At 39.3% G+C, this 13,933-nt stretch overlaps 1 protein-coding gene across 2 annotated transcripts in view; it reads right to left on the bottom strand.

The window, feature by feature from the left end:
- The window catches only part of LOC138265609 (diacylglycerol O-acyltransferase 2-like), a 502,849-nt gene extending 489,206 nt beyond the window's left edge, over positions 1–13,643 (bottom strand). The window contains exon 1 of one of the 2 annotated variants that reach the window (XM_069213472.1): positions 13,289–13,643. The gene's annotated coding sequence lies outside the window, so the exon portion shown is untranslated. Of the gene's footprint in view, positions 1–13,283 lie in introns of both variants that reach the window. The other variant, XM_069213473.1, reaches the window with a different exon arrangement.
- Positions 13,644–13,933: the final 290 nt, after the last annotated feature.

Raw genomic sequence — 13,933 nt, 5'->3', positions numbered from 1 at the left:
TTTTCACCGAATTGCTATTTGGCAATTGCTATTCCTAATGTGCTAAACTTTAAAATATAAAATAACCATTCCTAGTGAGTTGCAAATTGATCTACTTCAAGAAAATTAATAAGATACGTCGCTTTTGTGACCCAATAGGAATGATAGCCATCACATTGATGGTGGTCGACTGGGGTATGCAGACCACCATGTCTGTGATTGCTTTTAAAAAAAGCTTTTTTTTTTTTTTTTTAATAGCCCGTTTTCCTTAAAACAAACAGAATGTGTTTCAAAAGGAAATAACAAAGATTTAAGTCTAATTTTTAAAAAGTAGTCAGTGGTCTATGCGACCACTGCCTTTTTTTCAAAATGATATTTTTTAGCATTCTCAAAGCAAAAGAGGTCCCACAGGGATCCCTTCCCATTTGCGAATGACAGCCACCAATCTTTCAGTAATCAGTAAAATATTAATGTTTGGCAACCGTAATTCAGTTGCAAAACATTAATACACACTACTCTGAATCAGTATTTGAAGGGACATCCTAAACATGCCTCTTACAAATAACAATTTGAGAACTCAAACTGCAATTCTGTAGGATCACAGTCTAGTGTTTGTATATACCAAAAGCATTTTTGCTGTTGCAAATGGCCTGATTCTGAGAATTGGACCATTTGCAAAATCAAAAATGCTTAGTGCATCTTGCCCATGGTCTCAAGCTTTGTGCCTCTATATAGTTAAAGAGTTCATCTGTGATTTACAACATCATTGAAATGTACAGCTAGAGTGTTATTACTGCATGGATAGGGTATGGAGAAATGTTGTATTTCCCTATGCCTTATTTTATTTGTACAAGGTTGTTCTGTCTAACGTCACTAGTTATCAATAATAATTTACATATAACCAGCCATGTCACAGTTACCTCACTGCATCGAGTCACGTAAATCCATTACTAAAGGCATCGCCAGACCTCTCCACACTCTCATCGCACTTAGGGACTGGATGTATGAAGCATTTTTGCATTCACAAAAGGGTATGCTTTTTGAGATATACAAGAGATTCAGTAACTTGTCAACAAATCACAATTTTGGGTTTTGCAATTCGGTATTTGGAAGGGGGATATTGAGGGTGTCCCTTCCTAATACTGAAGTGGAATGGTATGTACAAATGTTTTGCAACCAAAATGTGGTCATAAAACATTTGCACTTTAGTGCCAATTGAAAGTTGGGGGTAACCTGTTCGCAAATGGAAATGGGTCCCCAAGGGACCCTTGCCCCTTTGGGAATTGTTAGAAAAATTTTCATTTTATACAGGCAGTGGTCCAATGGGCCATTGCCTACACTTAAAAAATGAAACTATAAAGTTCTTTTTTTTTTTTAAATCCATCCCATTCTCCTTTATGGAAAACAGCCTGTGTTAAAAAAAAGATTGCTTTATTTAAAAGCTATCACAGACATGGTGATCTGTTGAACCCCGCAGGCCACCATTCCTGTGATGGCAGCAAGTCCCAGAGGGTCAGAAATTGTGACTTACCTCATTAATATCCATGAGGTAGGGCTAGTGAACCCCACTATGAATTGGTAATCAACCCAAAAGAGTTTCATACATTAGGAATACCGATTTTGTAGTTACAATTTGCAAAAATTGCAATTAGGTAATCATTATTCCTATCTTAGTGCATCTAGCCCTTAGAACCTAATTAGGAGTGAGGAAGTAAGAGTGAATACCCATGCAAGCTCTGTTTGTAGAGGGATCAGTGGTCCACCCATTTTTGGTAAACACTCCACACCTGAAAACTATCAGCAGTTGAAACCTGACAACATTTACTGGGAAAAACAAGCGATAAATTCTGATACATGCAGAATTTAGAGTTGAAAGTACCAATTCTACATATAACTGTTAATTCTCCAGAGAGAAAATCGGGATAGGAAGAATTTCCTACATACAATAAATATCGCACTCATGGTACCAGTATTACTGCGTGTAGTATTTACCTTAAGCTTGTATGCTCAAAATTAAAGGCAACAGGTTTAAAAAAATATGTGGGTCCAAAACGTCCTGTCAAAAACGAGTCCTGAGATACAGGAATCATTACAAGAACAAGAGAGGGGGGAAAAAGACTGTAGGAGGAGTTATTTAATAACATGGTCCACATGGGGAAAAGGCCTGCTCATAGATTGGCAATGTCAAGCACTACACACATTTACAATGCCAATCAATCTGACTTTTCATAGTTCTCATCTGTTGAGTATGAAGTTGTGTTGTGTATGTGTAGTATTTTCTAAAACGGTAAAGAAAATACAGAAACTCATTGAAAGTCTTACAGAGGGCAAATATATATGTGCCATGAGACTCAGCTTCATTTTACCCTACTAACCAGATATGATAAACAAACATTGGCAAAGCCAATAGGTCTTGCTTTTGCGGGAGTTAGAACTATTGGCCTTGTCTTTTACCCATGTGTTATGGAATGGGGAAGATCTATGTCTTGTGGGGTGGAATTATGTGGGTTGGATTTGAATTGTTAGTTGTGGAATTGTGTGGCATGGAATGGATTTTTGTTGTGGAATTATGTGGCATGGTGTGCAGAGGAATTATGTGGACAGTAATTATGTGATATTGAGTGTGCTGGAATTATGTGGAGTGGGATTGTGTGTCATGGAGTGTAATTATGTGGAATGGTATTTTGTATTGTGGAGAGGTATGTAGTGGAGTTTAGTTATGTGGAATTTTGTGGTGTGGATTGATGTATGTGGTGTGTTGTGTAACTGTGTTGTTCAGTTGAATTATGTGGTTTGGTGTAGAATTATGTGGTGTGGAATGCAAATGTGTGGCGTTGAACTGTGTGGTGTTGAGTGGAATTATGCTGATTTAAATTACATGGAATGGTGTGGAGTGTATTTATGTTGATTGTTGATATGTGACATAGAGTGGTTCTATGTGGGGTGTATTTATGTGGTATTGGAAAAACATGAATGTGACCATGTGTAAATGTAACCAGTGCTCTTATACGTATTAACAAATGCCACCTTTGTGAAGCCCCTGGAGGCTTCACCGTTGTTTTTGAAGCACTCTGGATGGGCTTCTTGAGCCTAGAAGCAATCTCAATAGTTCCCTAGGCTCGACCTAAACATATAGGTTGCCACCCATCTTCCATAACCTTGAAAATGACAAAGGCTTTGTGGGGTGGGGGGTACAGCATCTGAAAATTGCACTCCCTTCAAAATGATTACTGTTTGCAAAGTTTGGAACATGTAGTGCAATGAGGTTGCGTAGCACACCTAACTTGTTCACATGACAGAACTACTATACACCAGTTCAATTTGGGTCTTATTTCATCCAATTTAGAAAGATGAAAGGACAAGTTCAGGACATGAACCTGTTGTTGCCAGATGACACACAGATGTCTGCAGCAGAAAAAAAACAGATCATAGAGATTTGTTTTCATAGTATTTGTAGTGGGCATGACATTTAAGAGAATCACTTATCATTGGAAACTGCCAGAAAACAAGGACAATCGGGTTAGGGTAGCCAGTCCAGGGGCATTTAGGTCTTCCTTTTGCCTCGTAGTGCGACTGGGTGGTAGCTGTCTAATAAAAGGAAAGTCATATGGCTGGAGAGATTGCTTTATGCCAGACAACTAACACCTTATAACCTGGGTAGCATAAGTGTGAGTCAGCCTGGTGAGCAGGAGAGCATCTGCTTTGTAAAAACGGCAACTCCAGCCAGCGAAGATCACAGCCAAGGAGTTCAAGCAGATAATATGCATAGTCAGAGAAAGTGCAGACCTGTTGGATCCCCAACCCTGCCATGATCAACGCCTCCTCAGCTCGCTCTGCACAGCAAACCAGTCTGTGTGGTGAATAAACAGAGTATTGTAAAGCTAAGGGGATAGTGATAGAGTAGAGACTAGAGCCTGCTGAAACAAATATCAGTCGCTGACGCATATGCTGCAAATATCACACAGTACCTACACCCTGGGTACGCTAGACAACCTGCAACAGAACAGCTTAAACGAGAACTGAAATTATTCAATAAAAAAAAAAGGAAAGACATGTTGGATGGTCGACCAAGTGCGAGATTATCATAAAGCTGCAAGAAAGGCTGTGGATGTCTGGGATTTGCTTGATGGTGCGCACAGCCTTATGGAGACTTGGTGATGGGAAGAACCAAGGTGGCGCAGGTGAGCACCAGGTACCATGTGTAGCCTAGCAGCGAAGTGTGGCTGGCTCAGTTAGCTTCTGTGGCATCAATCCACAGGTTTGATATGTGTGGTTTTCAGAATGACTTCCATCTTTTTGTTAGGCTGGTGGCTCCTGGTTCAGGATGCAGCCATTATGTGAGTCAGTAAGAGCCTGTGGTCCCCTGTCAGTGTTTCTCTGGGTCTTTGTCATCCATACAGGCTGCCAACTCTGAGGACCCAAGGTAAGGAGATTTGTCCAAAGATGAAGTTGGCCGTGCAGCGGGTGAGATGTAGTGGAGGAAGCCCACATTGATTTCTATGCCTCAGGTAGCTTCTCACTGAGTATTCTGTCTTTTCACCATCTTATACTTACGTTGAGCACAATTGTCAAAGTGGGAGAAATTCATCTCCAGTTTGGCGGAGCAATGAAAAATGTTTTCCTTATTTTTTTATTTTTGGGGGGGAATAGCTAAATGCTTTTGTTCTTTTCCTGCTGGACTGGATAATGTTGCCAAGTGTGCTGGTGACTTGGCTGTTTACATTCTACTGGAAACAGCTATAAGGAATGAACAGTTTGAATGATAAAGTATGCACATTTTGTAGCTATTCAGGAGTCACTAGCTAAGTAGTTTACCTTTAGCAATGAGCTGTATTCAGCATAAAAAATGAAATCAAAATAAAGTAGAAAAAGCTAAAAATGATGTACAATCAAAAACAGACTTACACTATTAGGTGAATGGAATGCGTCTGCCCTACATGTTTGCTATAATTCCTAAGAGACACTTCTCCTCTTAACTTGCAAAGCTCGGGTTGCATTTTGAGTGAGTAGAATAGAGCCTTCTCTGCCAAATATCCAGCAAGCTTGTGTTTTTTACTGGCACTTTCTGCAGCACTTGGTGATTGTGCACCGCTGAAAGCCTTTTGTGGCCTCAACTTGTGTTGTTTCTTCCTAAATTACTGCATTCCTGGCATACTTTTCACAGGCCTTCCCCAGATCATCTGACAAGAGCCCCGGGAGTCACTGAACTCACTATGTTAATTAAATATTCACCTCAGACGGAGGATGGTGTGGGAAGGATGGCAGCAACAACAGGGGAAGGAGGGGGCGGGAGGGACGAGGCAATAAAATACAGGCGCTGTAGCTAAACACGCACCCACAGTGTAACACGAGCAGGGCAAGAATAAAAAAGTAGTCCGCCAAAGGAACAGATAAACAACCTAAGCGTAAAAGATACAGTACTTGGTCCCTGCTCTGTGGGAGGAAACGAAAGACAAAAAGAAAGGACAAAGAGGAAGGATTGACCACTAGCAAGCAATGATTGTTAAAGGGCACTGAAACAAACAAATGAAAAGCAGTGGGCAGGCTTTAAGCCAACAAAGATGTATAAAAAAAAAATCAAAAGCTCAACCTAAAAATTAGCGGCAGTAAGAGATAATGGCATCATTTTTTAATGGTGCTTTACCAGCTCTTATCAGTAGGAGAGCCATAGCTCTAATACACAGTACCAGCATTTCATAGCTTCATTGTGTGAGGGGTCACTTTCTGGTAAGAGGCAACCACAATAGCTCTTTACATTTAATACAAAACAGGGAACCATCTGTGCCTTCTAAGTGGCCAAGTGATAGCTCCTTGCACCCAGTAACACAGGAGACTGAGGCCCTTATTACTAAAGATAATGGGGACACTTGCATGACATAATGCAATTTGGAGCTGTGTACATCATAGGTGCTGCTAGTAGGGGTGCTGGAGCACCATAAAAATAGCCATGCTGGAGTTCAGAAGATGAATGAACAATAAATATGTCTTTAAGTATAGTTTTTTATTTGGGGCCATTAGTGATGGGTTGAAAAACAGATCAAATGTCAGGCTATGTCTTCTGTTGTTTATAACTATGGAGGCTGGTGGTTACCTTCCTTATTCTAACTGCAAAGTTAAAGAGTTTTGTAAGAAAAACTATCTTGCAAACTGGCTAGGGTACAGGAAGCGAGAAAAGACAAGGCTGCAGGTTGCCAGTTTTTTTCGTAACCAAAACAAAATTTAAAAACCTGTAATTGAACTGTACAAATATTTCAAAATATATCAACAGTTATAAAAACAAAAAATAAGCCCGTTTTTTGAAACACCAAAGGGTGAAGAAAGCAAAGATTTCAGTAGGATCAAAGGAATCAAGACACTACTTAGTTATGCACAAATATTTGCTGAAACCTAATTTCCACACAAATTGTTTGTGTGCTACACAGGCTTATCGGTAAAATATGTCTGTACAAATAAAGTGCCCATTTCAGTGGTGAATAGACAGTTTGCAAATGGAAGTGTGATTCTACACCATGCTTTAATAATGTATTTGTGACGGTTTGCTTTCAAATGCAGCACCAGCTACATACCACACCCTTACCACTCGCCAGCTGAATGGGTGTGGCACAATTTTCAGACTTTTTTTTGTGTGACGATTTTTCACAATCCCTATGACTTCAGTGATGCTACTTTGATCAATGCACCCCCACTTTGAAAATTGTTCCAGCACCAGTGCTGCACATGGGACATTGAAATGGTTAGTAAATTGATACTATCCTTTATGAAATGTTGCACGATCGCTGGCACAAAACTTTATTAATCAAATGCCAGACTTGCACCACCTTTGTTAGCACAACAGGAGGATGCTATAATCTTCAGCATGGCAACCTGCTCTCCCTTAATAAAGGGCTGAGAGACAGTAACATTTATGTTAAACACTCCTTCATTGGTGAGTTCCAATCCTAGTTGCAAGCTGCCATGCTAGTGTGGTTATGCTTATTGGTGTCTTTATCAAAGGGATTAGGCCCCTCAATACCTATCAGACAGTGTCATTCACTTGAAGACTCAAAACACACACCTTCGGTCCGATAGCTTGACAATATACAGGAAGTACTGAAGAGCAGCAGCAGTGTAAGAGTTTCTCCCTGAGGTTATCACAGTTGCCTGAGCCCTATGCTACCAATCTTCTAGTCTCACTGTCACCCTTAGCTCTGGATGTACCCACCATCTAGGGGACATGTGAACAGTCTTGTAAGAGAGGCATTGCAGGCTTATGGGCTTGCACAACAGAACATTGCTTCTCCTTTCCAAGGGAGCAGCAGCATGATGAATCGGTTACCAGTCATGAACCTAAGATACAAAGGTTTTATTGTGGCAAACCATTTGGATGATGAGAAGCGACCATCCCAATCAAAACTGGGCAAGTGCCCGATCCCCCCTACATATTTGCAGCCCTAATGCTCACCTACTTGTCTGGACCACTTACTGCTCTCATACCAGCATGTTTTGTCCACAGAAATAGGAAAATAGATCTGGCCACCAAAGGTATAACCAGCTAACAGCTCAAACTGATCCTCCTAACCACCCCGCCTTACTATTGGATCCTTCTTACGTCCTGCACAACCCTCGGAAAGCCTTCCCAAGCAAGGTCTTTCTCAGAGCTCCATTTGACAGGATACTGTGGGACAATAGAGTCGTTCTCCCACTTTGAAGCACTTTTCTTTCATGACATTTTTGCTTAGGCAGGATTCAGATAATACCATTCACCCAGGTGGTAGATCAGTTGCTCACACCATGTAGATTGGCAGCCATGCGTCTCTTTAATGGGCCTGATTCATGAAAGCATTTTCAGATGTAAAATTACTTTTACGACCCAAAATGTTCATTTATGGCCATTCATTAAACAGTCTCTGACACTTTCTCACTCCAGAAATGGGTGCAAATTTACAGTTGTGAAGGGCTGGCATACATACCCTTTCAGGATAGGAAGAGGAATGAAACACCCAATTTTTTTTTATCGGTTTGGGGAAAAGGGAAAATGTTTTTCCCATGGAGAATAAGAACTAAAACAGACACATATGTAAAAATGTGTGGTTATTGTGTGGTGCTCCCTTTCCTCAGAGCAGATTTATACTATGCAAACAATTTTACATTGTGGAAATGTTCACATAAGAACATTTTAAATGACATTCCAGGAGCATGCTTAGAATCCTGCAAATGGCATAGCTCTGAAAGTGTACTCCCGGAGAGGTGTGTTAACTGAAAAAACACAAAGTACTTTTTTGTGAACAGACATTTTTCTGTTTGGTGTAAGCCGAGAACTTTTGATGTTACTACAAGGATACAATTATTTATCTATCTATCTACATACATACATACATACATACACCCGTATAGCAGTTTTCAGCACCGTCTCTTTATCAATTGGTTTGTTGTTTTGTCACCCTCTACAGCAAGCAACTTGGGGCAATGGTCAGCCCACATCAGCCATTGGCTATCTTTACTGTGAGTAACAACACTCTGCTCTTTCACAAGAAGCCCTTATGTACACAAAGTAGTTCCCATCACTTCAGGAACTTATATGGCAATGTCTGTTTTTAGACCATACATTGTTTTGCTTTAAGCCAATTGTTTTTTTTATGTATTAGCAAGGGCCTGGCTGCTCATCCAAGAAATCAACTTCACAAAACACATGATAAAACAAAAAAACAAAAACTTTTGGCAAAGCTAGCATGCTGACAACTAATATCAGATCTATGGTGTTTGCCTTAGCAGACTTGCTTTTGGCTGGGAAAGTAAGAGGAATAGTAAGCGTTTGTTAATAATTTGAAAACATTATTTGACAAACATCACCAACAAATACAATGGGAAACTGAACTTTGTTTTAGAAACACACATTTTGAAACTTGATGGGGCACAAAATACCAAAATATTTGCTCTGAGAGGAACAGTTTATTTACTTCATCTCATCTTATGAAAACTTCACTGAAAACTTTTCCTTAGAATCAAGTTCTTTGTATCAAATGGTGGTTTCAAATACAATAATATTTCTGAAAAAGAGTATGCTGAGGTAAATTTGCTGAAGGAGAATATAGTGAAAATATTTTTAAAGAGGATGTTAAAAACGGTGTGGCAAAATATTAACATGAAAGAAGAAAACCACAATAAGAAATTGATATGATATCATATTCTTAAAAACAGTTATATCATGCAATTGCAACATATTTTTTGTGAATCAACAACTTCTAAAAGGTTTTTTGGCAGAATCCTACATACCAAAGAGGTGATGATTCAGATTCCAGTATGGGTTGAACAATCAACATCCAACCATTGAAAAATGTTTAGCTACTCCCAAAAATGCAAATTTCAGTGCTTTAACAGCAAATGTTGCAACAGTGCTACAAAAGGAGATATTGCTTTCTACCCCTTCAATGATAAATTGTGGCTAGTGTGTGAGAAGTTACAAAGATTGCTGTATGACCGCGGCAAAGTCCCATTAAAAACTTGACAACAGTTGTCTCTGTATGTTGAGGTGCAAAGCATTCATTATGTTAAAGGTAGATACAGACCTACAGAGTGTAGAATTTAATAAAATATCTATTTGTCCGTGTGACAAGTTCCTTCATAAACCTACTTGTCCTGTAAAAAAAAATCTACTTTTCACTGTGCTGCATTGTAGTGTGGCGACAATTTATGGTAGCAATATCATTATATTAGATTTCTGATAATAGCCTCTTTGATTATGCCAGGGCTAATACTACAGCAGGGCTGGAATACTAGCACCTTCCTTATTTTGCCACCTTTTTGTGGATCTACATGCTACATACTGGGGAAGGAGGTAGAGGTAAGAAATAGTTCCAGGGTCTGAATGACCTTTTGAGTCTGTGCAAAACTACTAACTTGCATGTTTTAAGGGTTTTCACTAGCTCTTCAGTAATCTTTTACTGAGAAAGGTTAGAAATTTACTCCTGACAAGGGCAAAAGTAAAACTTCTTCCAGGCTTGGGAAAAAAGTGGTTGGAGGGAAAGCAAACTTATAAATGCTTAACAGATTTTCACATGAGCAAATCTAAACATGCATAATTGCTCATACTAAAATACAGTTCAGAAATATATTCAAGAATTACAATTTTGTGGTGTATTTGTGTAAATTCAGGAAATACGTAAATCTGCAAAAGCATCTACCCTGGGTGCAGTTTTGGGGCTTTCTTCAAGAATGTGGCCTCTAAGTAGGTCTGGCATTTACCTAGACCTTTTCTTTTTATTAAATTCTATCTCTCTCTATCAAAGTGCTGTCTGGATTCATGTGAGTGATAGCAATCTGCTCTTTCACAAGGAGCATATCGATACACACAGTAGTTTCGTTCAGTGCCAGGAACTAATGTGGAAATGTGTGCTTTTTGAGACCCAAAAACATTTTTGCATTTGCATCCCCCACAACAATAAAGTTTTACAAAAGCCATGTCAAAACAAGAGACACATTCACAAAACCAAAAGACTGACCACCAATGTCTGGCCTGTTGGCTTTGCCAATGTTTTTTTTTTTATGTTTCCCATAGTCTTGTTGAAACTGTTTACACTCATTTTCCATTATTAGTGCTTTTTGGAAATACTAGCATGCATCAACATTTTACTAAATGATACTTCAAAGAAATCACACCTAAACTTTCACAGTAATTTAACAAAAGATTTTTCTCTAGTTGCATTATTGTGTACATTTTGATTTGAAAGCAAAGAATCATCAATCTTGCTTTCAAACTTATGCAGATACTTGCATCTAATCAGAGAGCAATTTGGGAACATTATGCATAGCCTCATATTGTTAGACTTTGCAAACATGTGTACACAATTATTTTTACTGGAACCACTATCAGTATATCAGTCCGAGCTTACAACATTTATTTAGAGCGCTCACCCTAATAATAAAAGGTTTGCAGTAATGAACCATAGATACAAGTTCGAACAGCATTAACAAATGGATAGAAATACTACCTCAACTGCAAACAAATCCCTTTCTAGATTCATAATGTGGTACTGTAAACAGGCATCCAAGGGGTTGGTGTTGGACTTCTCTTGGCTAGGCCTATGCCTTCACCTGCAGAAAACATTTGGAATGTGCTTCGCGTATTAAAATGTGTGAATTTAAAGGAAAAATTAAAAAATTACAGATTTTACCCGTACCACTAAAAGCACCACCACTGAGATTTTAATTAATTTGAGTCTGTGTTTTATGTCATGGGCACAGCTTTAGCTTAACCCACGGACCTATCTTGGTATTGGGCTATAGCATTAATTCTAGGAAGATAAAGGAGGATCTGATACAACTGTTGAAATTTCCCTCTCTGTCATCTGATCTTCAATTTACTCTTAGAAGTGGGTCAACCTTTCAAGGACCTAGGGTATGTGGATATTGAATAGTTTTAGGGTTACCTCCCCACTGACTTTGATAGAAATGGATAGATACATGAATTTCTACTCGGTCTCAATTTCGAAAAAACCCAGAAAAGCAAAATTTGCACACCAAAAAAATCAAAGTTAAAAAACAAAAGAAAGAAGAAGGAAGTCTGAAAATATTCAGAAAATGTGAAGATATTTAAAATGGATGAGGGAGATGGTTAGGGTTAACTTTAGAATAAGGCTAATTGTTAGGGAGAGCGTGTGCATTAGGGTGAGGGTAAGAGTAATGATAAACAATACCAAGATGGTTAGGGATAGGTTCTGGGTGTGAGTTAGGCTTGGTAGCGGATGGGATCAAAGTTAGAAATGAAGTAAGAGTAACAGACAGGGTGAGGACTAGGATAAAGAACATTCTTGGGGTAGGTATTATGAATAGGGACTGGGGGCGGTTAGGGTCGGCATGGATGAGATATTGAGGTTAATGCTAGGGTTAGGGGCTGTGGTAAGGAACAAAACCGTAAGGTTTAATTAATGGAGGTAGCTCTAAGTTTAGGAGTGGAAGTTATGGTGTAGTTATTTTACTGCAAGGGTAAGATCCTCTATAAAAATAAAATGGACAAAATTTCCAACCTCAGGATTTCAAAGTAATTGACAAATAGTTAGAGCGCATTAAAGTTTGATGTTCTGGGTTATCACGTTTTCCCTTTCTGTTACACAGGTTCAATCAAAATTCTACTTCTGTCACATTTTTAAAATTCCTGAGCTTTAACTCTGGTTACGTAAATATTAATTTGGGGGGTTACTGTGCCCTCCTGGGTTGAGTCCCTTATATAAATCAGGAGCAATGTATGCAAGGAGTTCGGATCTCACTGCAAAGATTTAAATAATTCTCAAATTGCGATATTTAATATCGGTCCAGTAACAGTGTTTGCAGTACTAACATAGTTAAACGTGTTAAATCCTAAATGTGCTTCACTCTTTGTGTGCTCTACAAAGTGTGAGCCCTAATTGTATTTCTTTTCTTTCTACTGTTCATATTGATTGTAAAATGCTCGGTGATCCATCCCTGCGCTGTAATAAAGAATGCCACAGCTTGCCCTAAGACACTCTCTAAACATGTTCAACATGTTCAATTTCAGATTGTGTGTGACATGGAGAAATACTCCTGCTTTCTTGTGATGAACTCCAACAGTGCAGGAAACTAATACTCTAATAACTGTCTCCTTACTAGGTGATAACTGAATTTTCAGTCTGAAATAGTTAAATAGAAAGAGAGATTGAAAGCGTACTATTCCTTTGATTGTGCCTACAGAAGTCATAATTCTGCGCTCTGGCCCGCCTTTTACACTGTGTGGTGGCTCTGGTGGGACGCATTGTGATCTCACAACTTAACAGTAATAAACTATTACAGTAAAGTAGTGTCGTCATTTTCTTATTTAGGCAAGTAGTGGGGGAACAACTGGAATCTAACAAGCAGATAAGATGCAACACACAGTTATTGCTGACTTCCAAGTATACATTTGCCGCCCTATAGGAGCAAAAGATGGGAAAGGAGGGTGCATGACAGGGAAATGTGAATACTAAGGAGTGTACTACCGCTTTCCTGCCAATCTACTTCATCAGATTAAAAATAGACGAATTCTCACAGCTAGTACGAGCAGCAGGAAGAACACCCTTTTACATGTAAAATAACAGGACGCGTCTCTGCAGTATGATGAACGAATATTACACCGTCCAAGCGGTGCGTGCATTTTTGCTCTCCCTCAGATGACGCCTTTTGTTTACATGCATCCGACATCTTTCTCTGTGTTTTGGGCTGTACTTATGTCATCCCATAACTCAGTGAAACATGTCAGTTACTAATAAGCCTCTCCATCCCACATTCTTCTGTCCTTCAACAGTCATCCCAGATACTATAATTAAATGGCTGACCTGACCTTCCATCCCATCCGAAGGAAATTGCTGGCACTGGACTAAGGAAGTGAGAATTTCCTATTGAGTGCTAGGGTTTATTTCGTTTTCTGCAGCCGGTGGCTGAAGCTATCCGGTGCATTCAGCATTGTGGCTGAAAAACCTTGAGGATTTAACAGCAAAGCGGCAGCAGCTGGATGCTACCGTCGGTGTCTAAAGGGAAGATGTAAACCAGCTTCTGATTGGACCGGCTGGATATCCTTTTAATCAAGTTAGTGGCTGAACAGCGATCCATGGCTTGGCATTTCTTTAATCTTATCTGTCTCTCGCTCGTCCCTATTCCACTCTTTATTGAGTAGGAAATCAATCTGCTCCTGAACTAAATGCTGACAGTGCGCTGCGGGCAGTACACAGCGGAACGCTGTTGTTGTTTCTCACGAACAAAACATGACTCCTAATTGGACAGAAACGGTACACATTTCCATCTCAAAACGCCATTCTAATTTGTGAGAAGCAGTCACGGTTTCGGTAGGCTTTTTTTGACAATTCTGTGGTTTCAGAATTAGCATTGTACTACTGTAAATGTGCCCAGGTGCGCATACTAAAACGTCAGAAGAAAATGTCATTCTTTTCCCAAAACTCTATTTTATCAATATGAACAGCTATTGGGT

Source organism: Pleurodeles waltl, chromosome 11, assembly GCF_031143425.1.
Source record: "Pleurodeles waltl isolate 20211129_DDA chromosome 11, aPleWal1.hap1.20221129, whole genome shotgun sequence".
Lineage (NCBI taxonomy): Eukaryota > Metazoa > Chordata > Amphibia > Caudata > Salamandridae > Pleurodeles > Pleurodeles waltl.
Note: the sequence above shows the minus strand (reverse complement) of the source record. Positions and strands in the feature narration are given on the sequence as shown.